A 21,544-nucleotide genomic window follows, 5' to 3' on the forward strand; every position below is an offset into this window, starting at 1 on the left:
AAATACATTTTTGCATGCTAATCTCGGTGGTAATCTAGAGCTTGTGTCTTTCATGTTCTGTCTGTGAAAACAGTTTTCTTTATAAATCACCAGGAGCGTTGGCCCTGGTCGCTCTCCATGGGAGGATGAGCCGATAAGGGAAATGGCGCTGTCAACAGCTTGGATGTCGAATCTCTCAAGGTGCACCGCAGCTTGGACGGAGTGATCAGATCAGGGGTTTTTAAACATCCATTTGCTCTTTGTGAAAAGGGGGAAAAAGGGGAGAGAGGGAGGAAAAAAAAGATGGGGAAGGGTTTTCTCCTGGTGACTGCAGCACATGGTGCGTGGCACTGGCAGCCTGAGCGCTGTCATTTTATGCCCTGTTCGTGTGTGTGTCAGCTCAACAAAGGAGCAAGTGTGGCTTCGCAGCCAGACAAACGAGCGTTTGCTGCAGTGTTTTTCTGGTCATCTGATGAATAACCGTGCAGCCACAGTGCTGAATTTGCAGCCTGTGCTTTCCACCACTGCATCCACGCTGCTGCAGCCTCCTGGGTGGATGCTGCACCACATGGGGTGCTGGCACTGTGTAGGGTCCCTCCTGCCCGTGCTGGTGTGTGAGCCATGGCTGCCCTCACCTTCACAGAGCCCCTTTATTTGGTGCTGGTGTGCACAGGGAACCCACCTTGTCAGGGCAGGAGGTCCTGAAACTACCAAGGGTCCTGGTGCTGCCAGTGCCGTGCAGTGATTTGCCTGTCAGAATGGCTGTGAAGGTCTGATGTGCTGTTGGCCTGGAGCTGGAGATGAAGCTCATCTCCACGTCATTCACATCATGGATACTGAGTGGTGTCTTTGTTTACATCAGTAGTAAAGGATTCAAATGGTTTGCCCTTGGGGTGCTTCTGTGTGTCCGCCATCTATCTGTATCTGCCACAGCACACCAAAACCCCATGTCCCACATATATTCGAGCCCAAAACCTGCTTTCAGTTCATTCACAGTGGAACTGACATGCTCACAGTCCATGCTGTGTTACTGAGGTGTTCCTTTGTGCTTCAGTGTTTTAAAACAGGCGGCTTTGAGTCTCACTGCAGCTTGGACACAGCTAAACCTCTGCGGCATGGCTATTTTAAATGAGTCCTTTACCCTGTTTACAATTATCATTTTTTCCTGACTACTTATAAAAAGAAACATTCACATTTAATTTCTTAACTAATAATTCAGCAAATATATACCATTTTCCTGGGTTTACCCAGTTTTACAAGACACATATAGCATGTCCAGGAATGGCTGAGAATGGGAAGCCATTCAGCCAAGCCATCTCTCCCCTGAAGCCTGAGCAGCAGCACGACCCGCTCCAACCACAGAGCTCTGCGTGGTGCCCTGGGGTTTGTGTCTGTGAGCTGAGCTGAGCCATGCAGCTCTTCCTCCATACCCTGATCTATATAATACCTTAACTTTCAGAAGAATCGTTGTTTCTGGAAGCTTGCAGCGCATTTCAGGGACCAAGGCATACCTGCCACTTCATACAGCACCACTGGCAATAATATTTGAAAGCGTTTTTTCTGTTCATTGTCTGTTGCATCTTGCTTCTGCCCAGACTCTGTTCTATTCAGATTCTCCCCCTTTCTTTAAGGAGAAGAGCCTGAGTGCACAAGGGGGCTATGGTTTCTGCAAGCAGATAATATAACCATGTAATATAAACATGGCAATAATTTCCTTAGGCCCTGTGATCCGTCAGGCATGTTGAGAACAGTTGGCAAGGTCTGGGGAAGTCCCCAGTGCTACACAGCAGCTACAGATAAGATGCCTTTCTGCCTTGCTCAGCTGCAGGATCCACACCCCCAGCACTGGAGAGGTCCATCCTGTCATCTTTCCTGGCGGGCTAAACCTCTGCCTTTGAAGTCGCATGCCCACAGCTTGCAGAGCTCACTAATACATCAACATCAGTACTTTACCAAAAGGGGGTAGAGGGGAGTAGTGAAAGAAAGCTGCAACATAAATCTCAGTCTGGCTTTATTCTTTTACTTTAGGTTATATGTCTTTAAAGGAAAAATGCTGACAACATGCTTGCTCACAGAAAGCCTTTTGAGCCAGTGCCAAGAATTTACTCAAAACTGGTAAGAAGTCAGAGCTGGGATCTGAGGGCAGTGCTGAGTTTTCCTCTACTTCCTTGCTTTATTTCAGTGTTCCAGTAGTTGAGGAGATGCTCAGTATGCCTGCTGCCTTCTGCTTTGAGGCATGGGTCAGAGCCTGCCTTTGTCTTTTGAAGCGGGCAGTCACTGGTGTCTGACTGGGTGAGGATCTGCTGGAGTTCCTGTGTTTGCTTTCTTGGTGTCTGTTACTCTTCAGTCTGGCAAGTGTGACTTTAGAACAATATTATTTGGACTGAACTAACGCAGCCAGGCAACAAGGGGCCTTGTGCCTCCGGGAAGGGTTTTTCCCCTCCGTGGAGAGCAGCTCCATGAATAGGAACATCCGCAGACCAACATGCCTGCAGAGCATCCTGTCCCCTCACAGGCAGGGCCAGGTTCATGCCACAATAACCAGCGCAACCAAAGCAACAGCCTCCTTACCTTAAACATCCTTCTACGTGGCAGAAGTTTCTTGGTTTCTGTGCACTCTCATTTCAGCATGGGATGCTGCTGCAGTAATACTGTTGGGCTTGCTTAGTGCTCAAGACATGAGGTCCTGGCAGCTAGGTGAGGGTCATCATCAAAGAATAATAAATCTCAGGGAGTGATTTCTGGATGAGGTTTATGCCTGGCTAAAGGGAGCTGAGTCCACATGTTTTTCTCACCTCTGGCAATCTTAATATCTCGTCTAGTACACTGGATAATGACCACTTGCATCTCCAAGCAGCTATTCATTTTGGTGGAGGTCGTTCTCCAAGGAAATACACAGTCCAATAACTGTGTATTGCAGTGGCTTTCCACCTGAGTGCTTGCACTGTGGAGCCCTGTTGGAAGGGTGCATGGAGGGACTGCTTCTGCTCCCTCCGGTATCTCTGTGTTTGCACATGGTGACTGAATCACCCGTGTTATTGTACAAAGTATGAACAGCAGCTTATTGATCTCTACAAACCTTTCCTAACAGTGACTACCCTCCCCTTGAAATGCAGAGAGCTCAGAGCCTTGAATTATTGAGGAGTTTAATATGTGTCTCCCAGGGAATCTCCTGCCAGAATCTCCTCCCTCCCTGAACCAGGGGAGGCCCACCAGTGAATGTCCTGTGTTCTCAGAGATGCTCATCTCCTACTGCAGAACAACATCCCTTGCTTTCTCCCATGTTGATTTCCCTTCCAGCTGCCTACCTTGTATCTAGAAGATGCTGGGTATTCTTTCCCATTGAAGCTGACGTATCCAGGGTCTCATATCCAAATCTTGATGCTTTAATTTAGAAAAAAAAATATGTTAAATATATATTACTAACATTTTTTTATTATAGGAAGTTGAACTCTGTGGAATGACTGGATCCCCACCACTGTAGGAGTGATAACAACACGCCTTTTATTGCTTCGTGTGCTGTGTCACACGCTAGTATTATAGCCATGCTCCCTGGGAGAATGCACTAAAAGCTCTCCTTGAACCTCAGGGGCTTTTGTGATCTTCTCACTTGCTATTTATAGCTGATTAAGGCTTAATCATGTGGTATAATGATAGTTCCCCTCATGCTATATTGATCCCAGTGGGAACGAAGGGCACTCGGCACCTCACATGATCAGACTCTTCACATCCGTGTCTTGCTGCTTGTTACAGAATATGAGTGGTAAGACTGAGCACTCCTGCATTTTCTTATTCAGACTCATTTCGAGCTCCGGCTCAGACTGGAGATTTGCTGAGTAAATAGTCTCAACAATAATCTCAGCCTGATTCCAACTAATTAAATCCTGTACAAACATCCCTCTCTGGGCCAATATAGCGAAAGACAATGAAAACACAGAAAACCAGACATAGCTTTCCTCCAGATTTTGCTCGGCCCTTTAATCCTGTATCTTTTGAAAGATAGTAACGTCCATACGATGAGGGGTCAGCCTTCCTGCCCTCAGCATCAAGCAGTGGAATTTTTCAATAATGAACAGCTGGGTCACCAGCGACACAAAAGCTGCTGTAATATCCTGTAGGCTTACGGGGCACAACAGAAATCCCAAAGCAAATCATGATGTACACAGAAAGGGACCGTCCTTTTCTCTTAAGGAGGCCACTTCAAACCCGTCTCGACACCACCTTTTCTCCAGCTTTTCGGAGGCGAGATTATCCCCTGCGTATATTTAATCACACATTGGGGGGTGGCTTTGATTGCCTTTTTGGAGGCAGAGAAGTTAAAGAACATAGTTTGAAGGCTGTTATTATCAGTGCTCCATCCGCGTGCTCTCAGCCCAGGATGTGTTTACAAACAACAGTTGAGATCAGGAAGAACAGTAACGCGGTGCTGGGCCCTGGCTGGGTTTGACAGAACTGGTTGTATTAACCCAGGCTCCATGTAAGTGCAATGAGAGCTTGCGAACAGAAGGAGGTGGGGGGTGTTGCATTTGTGGTTTAATTTTTATGAAACCCCATGGAATTCATGGTCTTTTCCAGAGAAAGAAGAAGTTACCTTGTGTTTTTTTTCCTAAGTACTCAGTAAAGCAAAAAGTAAACCAAAAAATACATACTATAAAAACTTTTTAATGTATCACAAAAGTCAGTCTGAGATGTATGCAAGATATGTCGGAGATTCCTGATTAAAAGCAGTTTGTGTCAAGGAAGTTACCACTTGCAACATGTAGAACATCTGACAGTGATTAAATGGAGCTAGCTATTAGATTTTCCTAAAGAAACAATAGTTAAACATATCTCCACAAGTATGAAACACTTTATGTACTGTATCTGGTACACCTCATTTAAATTGACTTAGATGGAACAGACACACTAAGTCTAACTAGTAGGTTATTAAGAATATAAACCTGGTGCCCAAGAATTTACAATCAGTTATATGGGAGGTATCCTGACTTTCCTCCTTTTCCCAGGGCTTTCATTTACTAAGCATATGCTGTAAAGATGTCACATTTATAGCAAGGGACATGTTTAGGATGTTTCTTACAAACAGTTTTAAGTTACATACCTGTAGCAAATGCATCTCGCTATGCTGTAACGTGCTTGTATAGAAAGTCTGCCATGAGCTCAAGAAAATGTGTTAAAGGGAGAATACATGTGTTGGGAAGAACACACTTGTAATTTATGTTTTCAGGGTGATAGTAACTTTTGTGAATTTTTGATAGAAAAATGGCATAAAATCATTTCTACAGGGTGACAAGCTTTTCAGCTCTGCTAAACCACTTAGAGGTTTGAGAAACGTGGTTTAAATTAAGCATATCATAATTCTGGTGGGTAACGAAAAGAAGAGCTTGGAGATTCATCCAGCCTGTAGCGTTCGGAGATTGCAAATAAACTGTGTGCTGTAAGTAGCAGTTGGTTTAATAGTTCCCTAAGAAATACCTTTTTGTTTCTTTCCCTTTTGGATCAGGAGCCGTATGTAGATGGTTTCTGCAGGGCTGTATTTGCGCTTAGGTGCCCTAATTCCTGCTCGTACATTGAAGGGGAGGAACAGCCAAGTCAGAAGGCTTGGAGTTCAGCATTGCAATCTGCCTTTAATTATGTATTTCCCTGTTATTTTGTGAGATGAGTGGGCAGAATTGCTGAAGGAAACCACTGCAGTGCTATGAGCCCAATCAAAATCGCTGTTTCGGTGTGGAAATCGTGGAGGGTTCGTGCCGCTGTTCTGTATGTCACTCACATTGAAAGGTTTATAAAAATAATTACACTTCCATCGGCAGCCGGAGGAGGTCTGCTTTCCAGGCTGCCTTTTAAAGCCCCAACCTATCTCGGTCTCTCTGTCTCTGCAGGGTCAAGTCAGGAATTGCATTCAGCCCCTCCAGAGCAGAAGAATGCTGAGGGTCAGTGTTTAGTAGGTGGGAAATCATGAGGAGTCCTTTGGGGGGGGCTGAGAGCTAATTTATGGTGAAGTCCAAACTTCTTTAATTTGCATAATGTCAAGTCTAATAAAATATTCATGGGTTGTTTATCTTGCTTTCAGGTAATTTAAGATAGACAAAAATACACTGGAAAACATTGCTTCAAAAATAGGAGAGAAAACTTGAAGACGATGTTTTGAGTGCAGAGACAGATTTTGCTGTGTTTTCTTTAATTCTATTTTTTCAGATTTACAAAATTGTTTGCTGAGTTTCTGCCAGGTAAAAGTCTGCCTTATGCATGAAACTGTCCAGAGTTTGGCCCTTTTAATGGGAATCACAAACCCACTGGAATTCTGTGGGCTGACGTGGGTCAGCTAGAGGATGGACTTAGAGGATGTGGCATGTATGCTTCATGGGGTGGCAGGAACGGTTGTGCTATAAGACATGACAGCTTTAAAGGTAGTTGTTTTCTTGCAGTTGGATTCAGTTGAAATGATCAGGGCTTGAAGCTTTGCCAAGAGCTCGCTCTTAACCAAGAGATCATTACTGCAATTAGGTGATAGCTTTGACTGATACATTCTGTGAAATGTCAAATACTGAAGTGTGCGTGGGAGCAAAAGCAACCATGGGGCTAAATGGCACTTGAGGGCTTGGTGCTCAGCTCCAGGTACATTTATCCTATTCCTTTTCTGCCGTTTGGCAGCTGATGACCAAAGTCAGCTTTTATTATAAGCAAAAGGAATACAGGAGCCATAACCCTCTGCCATCGGGACACAGTGTGGATCAGCAGGAGGAGGGAGCTGGCCCTGTGCCCCGGAACAGGCTCCTCCAGCCCTGGCATTCCCATGCTCACTGCTGGGTTACATCAGAGCTGTCAGTCACGGTTATTACAGAAGTGATCCTTGCTGGCTGTGCTCGGCACCGTACAGCACAGGAACGCTGCTCTCATGGAGAACTTAAGAATATACATGGAAAAGCCAGGCAAAGAGTGCGCAGTGAAAGGGAGGTGAATACTGCATTGGAGTCCCAGTGCCTTGTGGGGTGGGCACAGGTGGAGGGAATGCAGTGGTGGGATGAGACAGTGTGATGTGGTGATAAAGGAGTTAAAGGTTTCTGAATAAACAGCAGGAAATGGAAGTCCCACCTTTGCGGGTGTGCCAGATGATCCTTAAATGTATTCTGTGAACAAGTAATGACCGAGGCGCAGGGCAAGCATCATCCCTGCTCCCCAACAACAGATCTGCAGAGTCCTGGTGAGCCCACGGGCACCTCTGCAGACTCACCGAGGTTTTGCAGGGTGCTGAGGACCTGGGAGCTCTGTACATTGGTGGAGCAGGAGTGGAGCAAAGCTGTGTGAGGGCTTCTGGGGTCCCACAGGCCTCACAGATGCTCTTTGGAAGTGATTAAAACATGTGCCATGAAGGAATAAACTCCGTGCCCATTTCTGATTAGCATGGACCGGGCTGTGTGATTGTTTTAGTGAACCAGATGGGTGCAGAAAGGGGGGTGAGTGAACAGTTGAAGTCTGTGCTGTCCATTTCTGAGCCTGGTCTCTTGCAGATGTGTTTTACCCCATACTTGAGCTCTTAGACCATTGGGAACCAAACACCGTTCTTAACATTTTATTGTTGTTATTTGGGTTTGGTAACTTCTGAATGTGCTGCTGAGTTATGAGAGAGCCCTTTGCCTGATCAGCAGAATTGGTTCTGGGCTGACATTTAGATCTGTTGAGAGTCTTAACTTCAACCAGAAAATCCCTGCATAGCCTCTTCCCTATTGAGCAGCCTGTAAGTCCAGCTTCATTCTGAGACAAAGGATGGTGTGAGCTTTCACCAAGCAATGGCTGGATATTCTTTATCCAAAAGAAACCGTATTACACTTTGCAGTATAAAACACACTCCCGCCAAGGAGACATTAAACAAAAGCACTCATTTGGGGGGCTGGGGCTGGGGGGAGGCTGAAGCTGCCAGCCACGATCAGATGACAGATATATTTGTTAGGAAATAATACCTTTCTCTGATTTCCTGAGAGGTTGAATATAAAGCATAAAACAAGGGACAGTGATGAAATCCAGAAGAATTACCTCTGTGTATTCTGCTGGAGGAGAGTAAACAAGTACCTATATGCTGCCAGGTACCACAGGCACTGTTTGGACAGCTGCAATGCCCATTGAAAGGTGCTGCTTGATAGTGGCTTGGTGATAATAATGCTGGTTTCATATGAGGTTCATATAAAATTGTACCCCTCTACAGAGATAGCTGTGTTAATAAACCCGGCATAGCAGAGAAGTTGGATTTTCTGATGCATACCAACTACTAATGTAAAACATGCTCCAGTGAGAATTCCCTGAAAAACTGCATGTACTGCTGCAATAATAGTAAAAGGTCACCTTGGATCACGCTTGCAAAAGGTCAGACGCTGGTGGAGATAACAGCCTGTGCACACACAGCAGAAGTTGGTAGGTTCTTGGTAGTCCCATCTGTAGCCGCAGCTGAAAACCTATCGGGATTAGACATGGAAAGAAAGTTTCTTCCATTTTGGCTGATTCTGTGGTGGGAGAGGGATTATTCATACAGTCAGGAATGTCTCTGGGCCTGGTAAAACTGTCAAAGGAAGGCAGAAGTGGTTTTTAATGCACCATTGTGCTGAGCTCCTCTTGTATTTCCATGTTCTTGAAATGCACAGGGACGAATGCATGGCTTCAAAATGGTTATGCCAACACAGTTTCATACAAGAGCTTGTTTAATGTGACATGGCACAAGGTATGTAATGCAAAATGTACATACGCACGCTTTCCAGTTTGGTAGGCACGGGAATTGTTGCCCTCAGTTTGCTGGGAAGTTTTCAGTGTGAAATGGTTGGAGTTCAGTTGTTTGCTGCGGTGGGTTCTCTGGGAATATGAGATATACCTCGCTTACAAGTTGCTGCTCTCTTTTCCATCCACCCTGGAGCCCCACCAATAGCTCACAAACCCTAAGCACAAGGATATAGACATTAGTACAGAATATTGCCTCTGCAGCTGCTCTCAACCAGATGTGCTGAAAACATTGCAAGCTTATTCTCAACATTGCAGCTTTTTGCTTTAAAGACAATATATTCCTGGAAAGGTCCCTGTAATTGAAATGCTCCCAGGAGGAATTAGCATTTCTGTACGCTCAAACTCTCTCTTCATCAGGTCCAGCAGAGGCAGTGAGGAGCTGGGGTTGTGGGACTGAGGATCCTATCTGAGAAACCCTAAGTCATCAGTCCAGCCTCTCTGGCTCTTATATGAGTTATGTGATCTACTCCAGGGTAGTTAGGGGAAGTTAATTCAGTTGTGATGGATTTATGTTGTTTTAAATGGTTCTGCTGGTGATATTTATTTGTGCCAGGGCATGATCCAGAGATGTCCAGTGAAGTTTGTAATGCTTGTCCCTGCGCAGAAGGTAAATGAAGGTCTTAACCTAATGAATTTATATTCCATTATAAACCAAATGCATCTTTCTTTCTCCAAATTATCTGGTATCAGTTAAGAGACACAAGAAATGTCATTTGTCTTTGAAAATGAAACGTTAGGACATGTGTCAGCAGCTCCCAAATGCTTCAGTGTAAGAAGGCAGCATATATTCATGGCTGGAGTCTGCCCTTAAATCTGATCACATTCTCTGTCGGCCCCTAATTCCATCACGGTGACCCTTGTGGTATAAGGTATAATATAAAGCAGCGGCTGACAGTAGTTACTGCAGCTGCCTAAGACCTGACAGGGTTTTACTGAGTACACAAGAGCATTCAGTACCATTTATTGCGAGTCTCTGAAGGATGCAGAGTGATCAGCGTTCTTGGGAATGAATGGGCTTTTCATGTGGTTGATTTCATTTCTGGGGATGGACACAAGCACTCCTGAAAGCGAGGGATTAATAGTCCTGGCTGGATGCGAGCAGAGTGCAGCCAGCACTTCACACTCCGACTCTTGAATCAGACCCTGAAAATAAAGCGTGGGACTCAGAAAGAGCTTTCCAAATATTTGACAGAGAGCTACCAGTGGAACTTTGTGCTGCTCCTTTCTCTTGGCTGCCAGCAATATCTACTAAATTTTCCCAGAGAATCACTGCTGTCCACGACATGGCTTCAACATTGCTCTTTCTTAACCCCCCGTTGTTCTGCTCAAGATTTACCTTTGCCTCGAGGGCAGCTTGATGTTGCTAAGCAAAAGAAGAGTGGTTGTGTCTCCGGCATGTTTGGGGCACTCGCTGCTAGGCAGACACTTCAAATAAGCCTCCAGGGCTGAAATGCCGACCAGGGCTGCTGCTACCTCTGGCATCCAGTTAATGTTTTTGTACAAAATGCAGCAGAGGCTCCAAGGAGGCATCGCCAAACAGTGAGTGAGGAGTGGAGAGGGGCTTTCAGGGCACCAGAGTGAGCTGTAAGGCAGCCACGAGCTGGAAGCAGAGGCCCTGGGGCTGGGATGCTGCTGGTGTGGAGCTGGGATTCAGAGTGGACCTGGCGCCTGGTCCAGTGGTACCTGTGCCATCTTCCCCTCATCTGTGGCCGCTGTGTGTCCCCCCCCCCATGCTCTGTTCTGCTACTCCCCATTGGCAAGTCCAGCCAGCCATGGGCATCCAGTGGATGCCATCAAAACATGCATCATCCCATGGCTTCCCAGCCCCTGTGGCTGCTGCCCCACGTGTGTCCAGCACCAGCCACTGTGGCAATGGCATGTGGGTCCATAACTGCACAGTTCTGCTGCCACAGGGAGCTTGGGCCTCACCTTCCTTTTGGAAATGTTATCTGGTATTGAGACAGGCTTCACCATCTCAACTTTACAAGGTGTCTAGATGGAATATTGATGGATTTGGGCCTCAGAGTGACTAATTAGCATGCAGGATTCCTCAAAAGGGTTAACATGGGATCTTTTTAATTGTCAAAAGAGTTTCAGGCTATTAGAGTTGGCATATTCTTCAATAATCTGTTTTATTTTTACCTGCTGGGAGCTTAATTAAAAAACAAAGAGGCTCAATTTAAAGCCCATTACTATGCTAATTTTGTAAGAACTGGGCGGTGATTAAGAAGCTTTAAAAAGAGGAGTTTACTTTGCTCTAGGGAATGGGTTGGAGGCAGGTTTTATTTCGTTTCATTAGCTAGCTACAATTATTTATAAACTAAATGGAAATGATATTAAAGAGTAATGAAAAAAGCAGCATCTATGTATTATTGAAGAGCAGAACTTTTTTTAATTTAGCATCGAAGTGCACAGAGCCTTTATTACTGCAACTTGCAGTTAACGCAGCTAAATGCAGTTGTTAAATATAAGAGCCCTTTAAAATATGCCCATAAATACCGAGCTGTCTGGTTTGCTTTTCCTATAGATCACTGGAGTAAGTTTATGAAGATATCAACGTGACGATAAAGATGAGCTACTGTCCCTTTTAAAACAGATTTTATGAGGTTTTCTGCAGGAAAATTTCTTAACAGAATAAATTGCAAAGACTTATTTTTCTTTATACCGTGTAGGTGATGCTGTACAATCTAACAGTGCCACAAACTTCCTACTCTCTTTTGCCTGTCACAAGAGCCCAAAATAATAGGTGCAATTCCAGGTGTACCTGGGAGAGAATGGCTGTGTGGAATGATGGCAGAAGCTGAATGGAAGGCAGGTACCAGCGCAGCAGGGGCTGGGGATGTTTCTGTGGATGTGATCTGTGAAGGGGTGGTGGTGAGCAGCAGTGGGAAGCCTGGCTCCCAGTTTGGTGTTGGCAGTGGGAGGATGCTGCTGTGGGTACCGGTATGGTCTGGGAGAGGCTGTGAGGTTGGCAAGAGCCCAGGAGAGGGCTCTGAGCCTGGGGAAGCGATTTTGAACTGAAGCCCCCAAACAAGGGTATCTTTGTGTGGTGTCTGTGAGGATGTGGGCAGAGAGATGCACCCCGTGTCTGCCACAGGAACTGGTAAAACTGGTGTGTGTCTTCCCAGCCATGAGAGGAGGAGGTGCTGAGTCTGCGCCTGGAGGAGCCACATCTCTGGTGGCACCAGGACCTTCTATATAGAAATAACATTTTCATATAAAATATGTAGTTGTTCCAGCTCATGTGGCATGAATAAGATCTGGTTAGCCTGGCCCACCTCATAGCTAAGTTAATTCACACTGAAACAGTTGCTCTGGTCTTTTAAAAGAGCATAAACTCTGCAACTCAATGACAAAGCACTGCAGTTCAGTGCTGAAGCCCTTTGTATTGCTGCTCATTTTGCTGTGCTGGGGATGGGGAGCGGAGGAAGCCTGGGCCAACTCTCAGACTTCAGCATCCACCAGGCAGAAGGTGTGATGGGGAGGAAAGGTGACCAGAGGGGCCTCCCTCAAGGGTCTCTGTCAGTCTGGGTGCAGCACGAAGCTGTAGCTTCCCCAGAATGCCTTTGCTCCCCTGACAAGGGAGCATCTACATCCATGCCCCTGGTGTTTCCAGGGCCTGTTCTCTCCAGCACGCCATAGGACAGGCACTCTGCTTTCTTCCCACCGGCAGAAGACCGATGGTGGAGCTTAGGACTGGCCTTGGGGTCTCTTATTTCTTAGCTATGGGAGCTAAGTCTTGGCCATGAGACTGGTGTGTGCAGATGCAGGCCGTGGGCTGGGTCTCTTGCAACTGTGCAGGCTGCAGATACTTACGTATAGCTCCTGCAGGGAGGAGTTGATGAGCACTGGAGGCTGCAGGCAGCAGCACAAGATGAGCAGTGTTGCAAATGGAGCCACATCAGGGCACTTGGGTGATGCAGGGCTGCAGGAATGAGGCACCGGCTGCCTGAAGTGCAGTCTGTCCCACCTATGCCCTGCCACGGTGCCAAGAGCACAGAGCTGAGCAGCAGCCGTGCACTGGGTGTGCTGGGTTTGTCTGTGCTCAAGATCCCCCCGGCTTGGAGTCATGCAAGAGCCCAGTCCCCAGGACTCTGCAGACCCTCCTCAGGGGTCACCGCTCAGTGATGCTGTTGTATGCCCTTCGTCAGCATCACTTGCACATTTCTTCAGGCCTTTCTTCCCTGCTGGAATGGGATGTGCTTCTCGTACATGGTGCCTTGCTGAGGTTTACCTGGGGGATGACAGGGGATGGATCTGCCCCCTCAACTAGCCTCTCCTAATTGTGTGTATCAGGGAATGGTGTGAATGGAGACAGCAAGAACTTCAGTACAGGGGATCTGCAAGAAGTGGGATTTTTTTTCCTGCTAGTGTTGAAGTTTGCAACTGAGAAATCAGGGGCCTGGCAACAACGGAGCCGTTTCACCTCTCCAGCCATGATCTTCTCTCTTAATTTTACATTATGGGGCCAGGATTTGCATTTTTCCCTGTTTAAAAAGTGTTTAATAGGTACTACCATCCACATAAAGGTGTTCAAGTGTAATGTGAACAAGCAGGTGTAAGAAACCCACACCATTTGTGCCATTTATTTGCTTCAGACCTCATCCAAGTCTGATGACAGTAGTAACTGGGCTGACCTACTCCAGGACACATAGAAGAATGAACTGTATGACAACAATGGGACTATTTTGCTTTCTTCTGATGACTATGAACTCTTTCCACTTCCACATCCAAGAACAACTGTTTTCCAAGCAGAATCTGTGAGTTGCCTGGGCACTCTTTGAGACTTTTGTCCTGAGGTTTAGTTTTTTTGCTGCTATGTATCTGATTACAAGAGGATTTATAAGTGTAGAGACACGTTTCATGACAGAGCTATTGCTGTTGGTTCTCAAACTCAAATTTCTCATCTTCCTTCCATTTCATCTTTAATTCTGTAACAGCTTTATACTTCTTACACCAAAATGGTTGGTGCGCATCTCTAACTTAAATAGTAGTTGCAGTCAGTAAAGTTATTTTTGATGAAAGAAATAAGTTACAAAAGGGTCAGTATAAGAACTAAAATTACCTAGAGTGCCTTGCACATCTGTGACTTCAAACATCTATAGACACCGTCAGGATTTTGCTGTCCAAGTCTTCTGGGCTTGTCATGATGTGCATTCTGGAGCCATTTAGGCTCTGTCAAATCAAAATTCACCCTGTTGCTTCCACAGTACATTGGCAAGAGAAGCCTGACTTTGCAAGTCTTCTCCCTTGGGTAAACTCGGGGCTGAGCCCAGCCACAGAGCTGCCTCTGGAGATAAAGGTCATGCAGCAGAATAGCTTAAAATCCTCTTTTGGTTCTAAATGGAAGCTGGGCTATCCAGGATCCCTGAGGTCTTAAATGTCCCTTGGCCTTCTTTTGACCCTGCATACACCTTACATTCTTCCTTTAATGATTGACACTCAGTGGCTGTGTGCCTTCAGGCATAGTGAAGTTGTAGCTGCTTCTTCATCAAAGCAACTGTTTACAGCTGGTTTGAGTTGGATGCCAATAAACAGTATTCTTTTTGTCTCAAAATAAAAAGCAGCTTAAGTCCCTAATGATAAGGATTTTGTGCTTTGTAGAGGAAAAAAAATCAGCTAGGTTGGGACAGCCAGCCACTGGCTTAGCAAGTCAGAGTACTTTATACTTCCAGCTAAACTGCTTTTATCTCCTCAAGTGAGTGGGCTATAGATTCTTATCATTGTGGCAGAAGTGATGAGGGTAACATCTTTAGTTGGAAATCATTGGCAACATGTGGAGAAAGCTTAAGATGTTGTCACACTTTAACTTGGTCCTAATCTGTTCAAAGGCAGTTCATACTTTCTAACTGCGCCAGCAGGTAGTGAGAGGGAGTCAAAGACCATCAGGGTAAAATAGCTCATGCTTTTCTTTGGAGAGTTTATGACTTTCATAAAGCGGGTACAAAGAAACTGCAGCGGTAACTGTTATTGTCTAAATGAAGAGCTTATGTTCACCCAACCATATTTCATTAACTTGTACACCCAAGCTTCTACATTTCCTGCCTGCTTCGTGCGGCGCTAGAAGCAAATCGTAAATATTTTAATGCCTATTGTCAGTGAAATGAGACCAAGAGGAACGCGCAGGTCGGTTGTGGCCATCTGACGTGTCCCTCGCGACTGGCAGGTAGCACATACGAGCCTGTGCTGCAGCGTCGCCTATGGCATTCCCAGGATTTCCAGCGCAAGCTGCTTGGTGAAGTGTGATGTGCTGATGTGAGATCCTGAAAAAGGAATCGTTTTCCTTCCAACAGCAAATTGAGACACTGCTAACAACTTTAATGCCAAAGCTGGGGGTTCTGTAAGGGAGTAGTAGAAGACAGATTTAGGACCAAACTCTCAATGGGGCCGAGTGGTTTTAAAGTCTCTTGCCTGTAAATGAGGACCTGATGGTGTCACTGAAGTTCTTCATATCACTTACTTTAAGCAAAAAATGACACAGCTTCTCCTCCTGTTTATCTTTAGCAGATGATCTTAAGAACCTCAGAATTACGGGTGAGGAAACAGCATTCCATTTCAGCACATATTCTGGTTGAAAAGTGCTTTGTCAACTTTGTACAAAGGACAGTACAGTCAGAGCAGGATTTTTTTCCCAGCCCAATATTCAGCAAAGCACCTAATTTTTGGAAAGAATTATGGAACCCTCAGGAATACCATGGGATATTTCTGTGCTTTTAGAGAACAATTCTAAGCCATACAAATTTTCTCACCAGAAGAAAGGAATGCTGTGCTGATATGATGTAGTGGGGATTTTGTACACTTTCTAACAGGCATCTCTGTTTTTTCCTCCTGTATCCATGTGTGTGCATAATATACATCCACAGAAGTTAAGTATTTTCCAGCTTTGACTGACTTACAAGTTTTCATTTAATTAAAAAGAAAAAAGTCCTGAAAAAGTTAATAAAATGTTTAGACAAACCTTTCAGTCCTGTGAGCTTAAGGAAATAATCCTCTTTGCATGCCTAATAATGTTGTTGGTGTCTAATGGGATTTCATTTTCACACATGTGGAAGTGTCCTGCATGATATATGTTTAACTGCTGGAATAACTTAAAACCTGTGCTAACGTTCCAGGAAAAGGAGGGTCTGGACATGCTATAGGGCCTTGCCTATTGCTAAATCTTTTTTGTATGGGTTTAGAGGGTCTAGTTTACCAAAGCCTGAATACAAACACAGATGCTGATAGCTGAGTCTTTAAGACTCTAACAACCGTATTTGGCCTTAGAGAAGCTAGGGAGTTTTGGTAGTTTTCTGTTAATCTAAAAATTCAGTTCATAGAGCAGCTACAGTAACTGTCCATACTAGAATAACCAGGCTGGTCTGTTCATTAATGTAAAAGATGAATCAGATGTTTGGAGTTTTAAAAAAAGCCTGTATTAAGAGAGCTATTTATTTTCCATCATAGTATTAACAATAATAAGGGATTGACATGATGTTAATAAGAGTGACTTGACATTACAAGAATAAATTATCCTTAGATGTTGCAGGACACACCTTTAGTTGCCTGAGTTTTGGGACTTTGTTCTTTCTGCAGTGTTCCTTTTCCTTTTCCAGTGAACCTTTTTACAGTTCCCCTCAGTGTCTTGTCAGAAGAACAAAGTTTGTGAAAGGACAGTAAAGAGAAACTACGTGAGATGATGGGGGGGTAAAAATCATCCATTAAAGGTCAGGCTAATAGAGCATGATTTAGAGCAGAATATAGCGGGACTTTTGTAAGACAAGCAGCAACTTTTCATGCTCAGATGGGGATTCTTGGGTTAAATTGCTATCTTTGAGTTCTGAACTTGGAAAGGTATTAAAGTGGAATTAAACCTCTACACAATCCGGCTCTTGTGTCATTCAGGATTTTTTTGGGTTCTATTTAATTGTACATCCCAGCAGGGTTCTGAGTGACTGGTGCTCTAAAGAAATGAGGGGTAGGGTTAAGTCTGCAGCCCACTGCTCTCTGCTAATCCTTCTTGTTCCTTGAAGAAGGATTTACTTTTGCTGCCAGCTTGTGAAAGACTTTCCTCCTCCCGAAGAGATTGTTGTGGCTTTCCTGGGGAGGTGTGGTTGCTATAGCAGGGAGTCACGCCTGGGTATTCTCTCAAACCCTACTGAGAATGGGCCAAAAAAGAGCCGAAGAAGAGTAAAACTGGGGATTAAAAAATGGAACAATGGGAGACAGGAAGATAGGAGTGGGAACAAATGGGAATTACAGCACCAAAAATAATGCAAAGTGACAAAAAGAGGAAATAGAAAAATAATAGCTGACAGTCGGACTGAAAAGAGAAACACTACAAAAGAACAATTTAGTTTCAGCAGGCAAAGAACATAAAAGGGCATCTGGGAAATAAGGCACAGGCCTGTGCTGAGGGCTTTTTTGATTCTTTACTGTATTGCAAACATATATGCACAAAGTATACAAAACTTCCTCCATACCCCCTTCTCACCTCCACCTTTACCACAGTCTGTTTATTCCAAAGATCATCTTCTTGGGTTTTAAACTGTGAGTGTACTTATTTGCTGCTAAATGATATTTCTGATTGTGTCTGTTCCTAGGGACTAAGTCTAGGGCAATTCTGGGCTTTTCATACAGAATATTGACGTGTAGATCAATAACAGAAGAAAAAAAAAAACCAACTGTTCAAACTCTGTTCTGGAATGTTTTCCAGACAAATAACTGCTTCCAGGACGATGCCAGTGGGCTCTTGGTTTTGCTGCTGCTCACTGGAGGCAAATTCTTGAGCTCTTACCATGGCAATGCCCCTACCATAAGTACCTACCTCTGCCTGGGTGCTGTGGGAGCAGGGGCTGTGTCCCTGCGCTGTGTTGACCAGCTCATCATGTACCTTTAGGATGTTTAGATGCTATATTTTGCTTTGAGAGCCTTTGCTCTGCTGTTCAAAGGCAGCCTGTTTTGCAAAGATCTTGAGCATTTTCATCTCTGAAAGAAGCAGAAATTTCATTGTTTAAAGTTTGTCACATTACAAATAATATCTAAAAAGAAGCCAGTCCCACATCTAACAGCAAATCTCTCTGAATGCCTTTCCTGCACCCTACTGCTTTATATATAGGAGAGGCAGAGAGATGTAACAGATGAAACATTTTGTTTATGAAGTGTCTGTGTTTTGTTTTATTTCACATGTTTTTGCAATATAGATAACAGATTACACCACAGAGCTTTCATTGCCTTGTGCTATAAAGATACTATAAAGCCTTTCTGGGTATTAATAATAGATTGTGTTGATGAGTTTGGAGAAGCTGGCAATAGACCCCCCACTGTAAAGACATTAACACCACAGGACTAAGGTATCTTTCCCTTGCAAATCAGTTGCTAAATTGGCTGTGCTGATGGGTTTGGGCACAAGCTCTTGTACAGCATCAGTGCAGCAGGCACAGGAAGTTATTTTGTTTTATACTGGCAAATAACGTTTCTTCCTCTTAATGTTCTTAGTTGAGAGGAAAGGCCCTGTGTAAATTCTTTCCCTAAGTCATTCTTGCCAGCCGAGAAATAACTTAGGAATTACATTTGAATGGCTTTGACACACGATTATTTTTTCCTGTAAAAGTGAAGGCCGGGGCAGTGAATCACAATGAAGTACAATTTCCCTGCTTTAGAGGGCCTTTAGGGTGAATTTTCATATAAAAATTATATTAGAAGAATTTCCCTGCATTGTTGGCGATGTAAATTCAGTGTGCCACTTAGTGAACAAGAAGGGTAAGACATCTGACCGGTCCAGTGAATATCCAGCACGCTGGAGACAGGAGGTCCTGGCACCGAGCTGGGTGATGGGATAAGGCCCAGCTCCATGCCGGGCACAAGCCATTTCACCCAGCGGAAGTCAGTCAGGTTGTACAGGTAGGAAATACAGATGGATTTGATTTAGTATGTGTAAATAACTGAATAAAACTCCAGGAAGAAAAGTGAAGAAAACCTTGGGTTTTGGTAATGAGCTGCAGCAGAAGTACAAACTCCCCAACACGTACTGTGCTTTTATAGCTCTTCAGTATCATTTGAAGCAGTACAAAAAGCACAACAGCAGAAGCCTCTTCAGCCTTTTTTTAAGCCCGTAGACAGAAATAACATTGTCTCCCAAATGTTTGCCCTCCCTAAAAATATAATTCGAACGAAATCTTCATATTTTGTTAATCCATTAGGCTTCTTAATTGCAGCCCTGGCTTTATCAATTCAATTGGCGCCCTTAACTTTTATAACAGTTTCTATTCTACAGAACAGATTAGGAGAAAATTGCAGCCATAATCTGTACAGTGCAATTGCCGTGCTATAAAGAGGAATGGGAGTAGCTGAGAAGAGCAATTGGATTCCCAAAGGTGGAGCACAGTAGAGCAATATCAGTGACTTTGTAAATGAAAAATTGTTTTAATTCCCTTCTAACAGCAATAATTCGATTCTTCATAAATTTTTCCATCAAAGTGTTGTAAGGAAAAATGCTATAAAATAGAATTGCATGGCAGTGATGGAAGACAGTTGAACAAAGGGGTCAATTAGGGGATGAAAATTAAGCAAAGAGAAGAATCCGTTCTGTCACATTTTGCTCGAAGCGAGAAACTCCTCTGCACTTTACATTTTATGTTTTACTTTATAGTTATGGAAGATGTAACTTTTCAGGTCATTCTGGCCCTACTTGAGCAAGTTAGGTTAGGATGACAGCTTCGAACTGTGTGTCTTAATACATGTTGGTGAATCCATTTGTGGGTCTTTTCCGTTTGTCTCGGCATCACTGTCCTGACCCCAGAACTGCCATTGTGCAGAGCTTTGGTGTGGCCAGCGAATGCTTGGCCCACCCTTGGAAGGGATTTTGGGATGCCTCAGCTGCAGGAGCTGGGACTGGGCAGTGTGAATCCTGTGCCTGGTGGCCTGGGGACCTCTCGAGAAGGTGACACATGACCACGTGAGGGGGCAGCTGTGCCAGTCCATTCCCCTGCCAAAGATCCCCCATCAGAGCAGGCGGCATCTGAGACTTGTCCTGGTGTGCTGGGAGGGAGCTGGGAATGGCTGGTCTGCACGAGGTTCCTTCCGGAGCAGCCCTTGTGGGGTCCTAAGCTCTGCTCAGCGAGGGGACATCAGCTCGCCGACCACAGACTGCTGCTTTCCTTTGTTAAAGAGAGAAGATGAACACAGGGCAGGAGGCTTTTGGCAGTTGTCATGTGGCTGTTGCAGTAGAGGCTGGTGATGGTGGCACAGAGGTACACACAGCACCGCTGTCCTGCTGCAGGGTCTAAAGTGGATGAACTAAATCCTGCTCCTGTTGAGGCAAACGGGAGTTTTACCTCTTATTCCATTGGGAAGGAATTCAAATAAAGGGTAGTATTTTTATGGATGTGGTTGTGACTCAAGCCATCATCCAGGTATGACCATCCTGTGATACTGCCTCGGCCCCATGTGTGGTGGGTCCATTTTTGGTGTGCAGAGCAGTTATGTGAGCTTGTGGCTCTGACTGTGTCTATAGTCAAATTCCCACCAGCCTCAGAGCAAGACCTCACTTAGCATGGGATAACATGTGGTCTCTATCATCATTTTATCCGTTAGGTTGCCTTTGCATGGTACTTGTGAGAGTACAAGTGAAATGTTCACAGGCAGAAAAAGTATCTCAGTACCCAGATAAGTTATGTTTTAACCTGTGAATCCAGATCCACATTGTGAAGCACAGTTTTAAACACAAGCTTTCACCAGTAGTTGGTGTTCTTACTGCAGCACCTGTGGATAGAGGGTTAATAAATACTTTCTTCAGTTCTCCCTGAAGAAGAAAAAGGTTTCTTTGTTTTAGTTTCTCTCCAAATATTAAATTTTTTTTCTAGAAACTTTTAATTTTTGCACATGTTTTATTACCACTCACTGAAAGGGAATTATCTTCCTTTTACTGAAGTTTCAGCTGTGAAATCAGCTTTAATAAACTATGTAATTATTTTTTCTGCAGGGAAAATGTTTGAAATGGATTGTTTCTTTTTTTAGGGTTCTTTTTTTTTTTCAAATCATAAAATTATTTCTGTTTTGCTTTAGTGCACTCGAGATGTTTTGAATGTTCAGAATTCAGTGTAACCAAGCAACAGTTTTTCTTTTTTGTAAGCACCCATGAGCTGTATGACACTACAAAAATGTCCAAGTCCTGTGCTGGCTAAACCCCGTGCATAGTGGTTTTCCCTTTCTATGTCTGCTAAAGAGAGAGAAGTATAGAAAATTTTCCCTAAGAAAGAGTCATTCATTAATAATTTAATTTCTTCTTTTAATAACACTCAGTTGTTTGAAAAGCATAATACGTTTTACTTCAGCTCTTATTTTGTACTGTACAAGTACAAAGTGAACTCCCAGCTGGCTATATAAGGATGATGGGGATGTTATATGCAGGGTATTATCAGGAGGAAAAGCATCAGAGCTACAGACTATACCTACAATATTTACAAAAGCCTGTGACCACCATCTTTGCATATTTATTAAATCAAGAAGAGCCAGGTATCTGCTGCGGTTTCTTGCAACACGTAACGTCAGGATAACACAGAAGGGAAAATGATTTAATGTCTCTGATAGGTAGACAGCAGCATCTGTCCTCTTGCATATATCAAACACAGCTTAATAACTTCCTATTTACTGCTTCACGGCAGAGGTCCAGTAAATAACCAACCTGACTGAATTAGTCTGTTTTTATACCTCAGTCCTGTATAACAAACCTCTTGAACCACACTTAATATGAACAGCAAATTTCGCACTGCACATGGAGATCTCTCAGCACAGATTAAATTAGTTATAATAAAACAATTAA

The 21,544-nt window shown here is 44.2% G+C and overlaps 1 protein-coding gene and 1 long non-coding RNA gene across 2 annotated transcripts in view; both read left to right on the forward strand.

The window, feature by feature from the left end:
- The window catches only part of LOC134175470 (uncharacterized), a 34,423-nt gene extending 32,042 nt beyond the window's left edge, over positions 1-2,381 (forward strand). The window contains exon 3 of the long non-coding RNA XR_009969020.1: positions 2,008-2,381. This is a non-coding gene — a long non-coding RNA (uncharacterized LOC134175470). The remainder of the gene's footprint in view (positions 1-2,007) is intronic.
- Positions 1-21,544, forward strand: part of LMX1B (LIM homeobox transcription factor 1 beta) — a 100,165-nt gene that overhangs the window by 61,215 nt on the left and 17,406 nt on the right. The window lies entirely within an intron of this gene.

The sequence above is a fragment of the Pezoporus occidentalis genome, unplaced genomic scaffold, assembly GCF_034315485.1.
Source record: "Pezoporus occidentalis ecotype Australia unplaced genomic scaffold, CSIRO_AGI_Poc_V1 ctg68, whole genome shotgun sequence".
NCBI classification, from domain to species: Eukaryota; Metazoa; Chordata; class Aves; order Psittaciformes; family Psittacidae; genus Pezoporus; species Pezoporus occidentalis.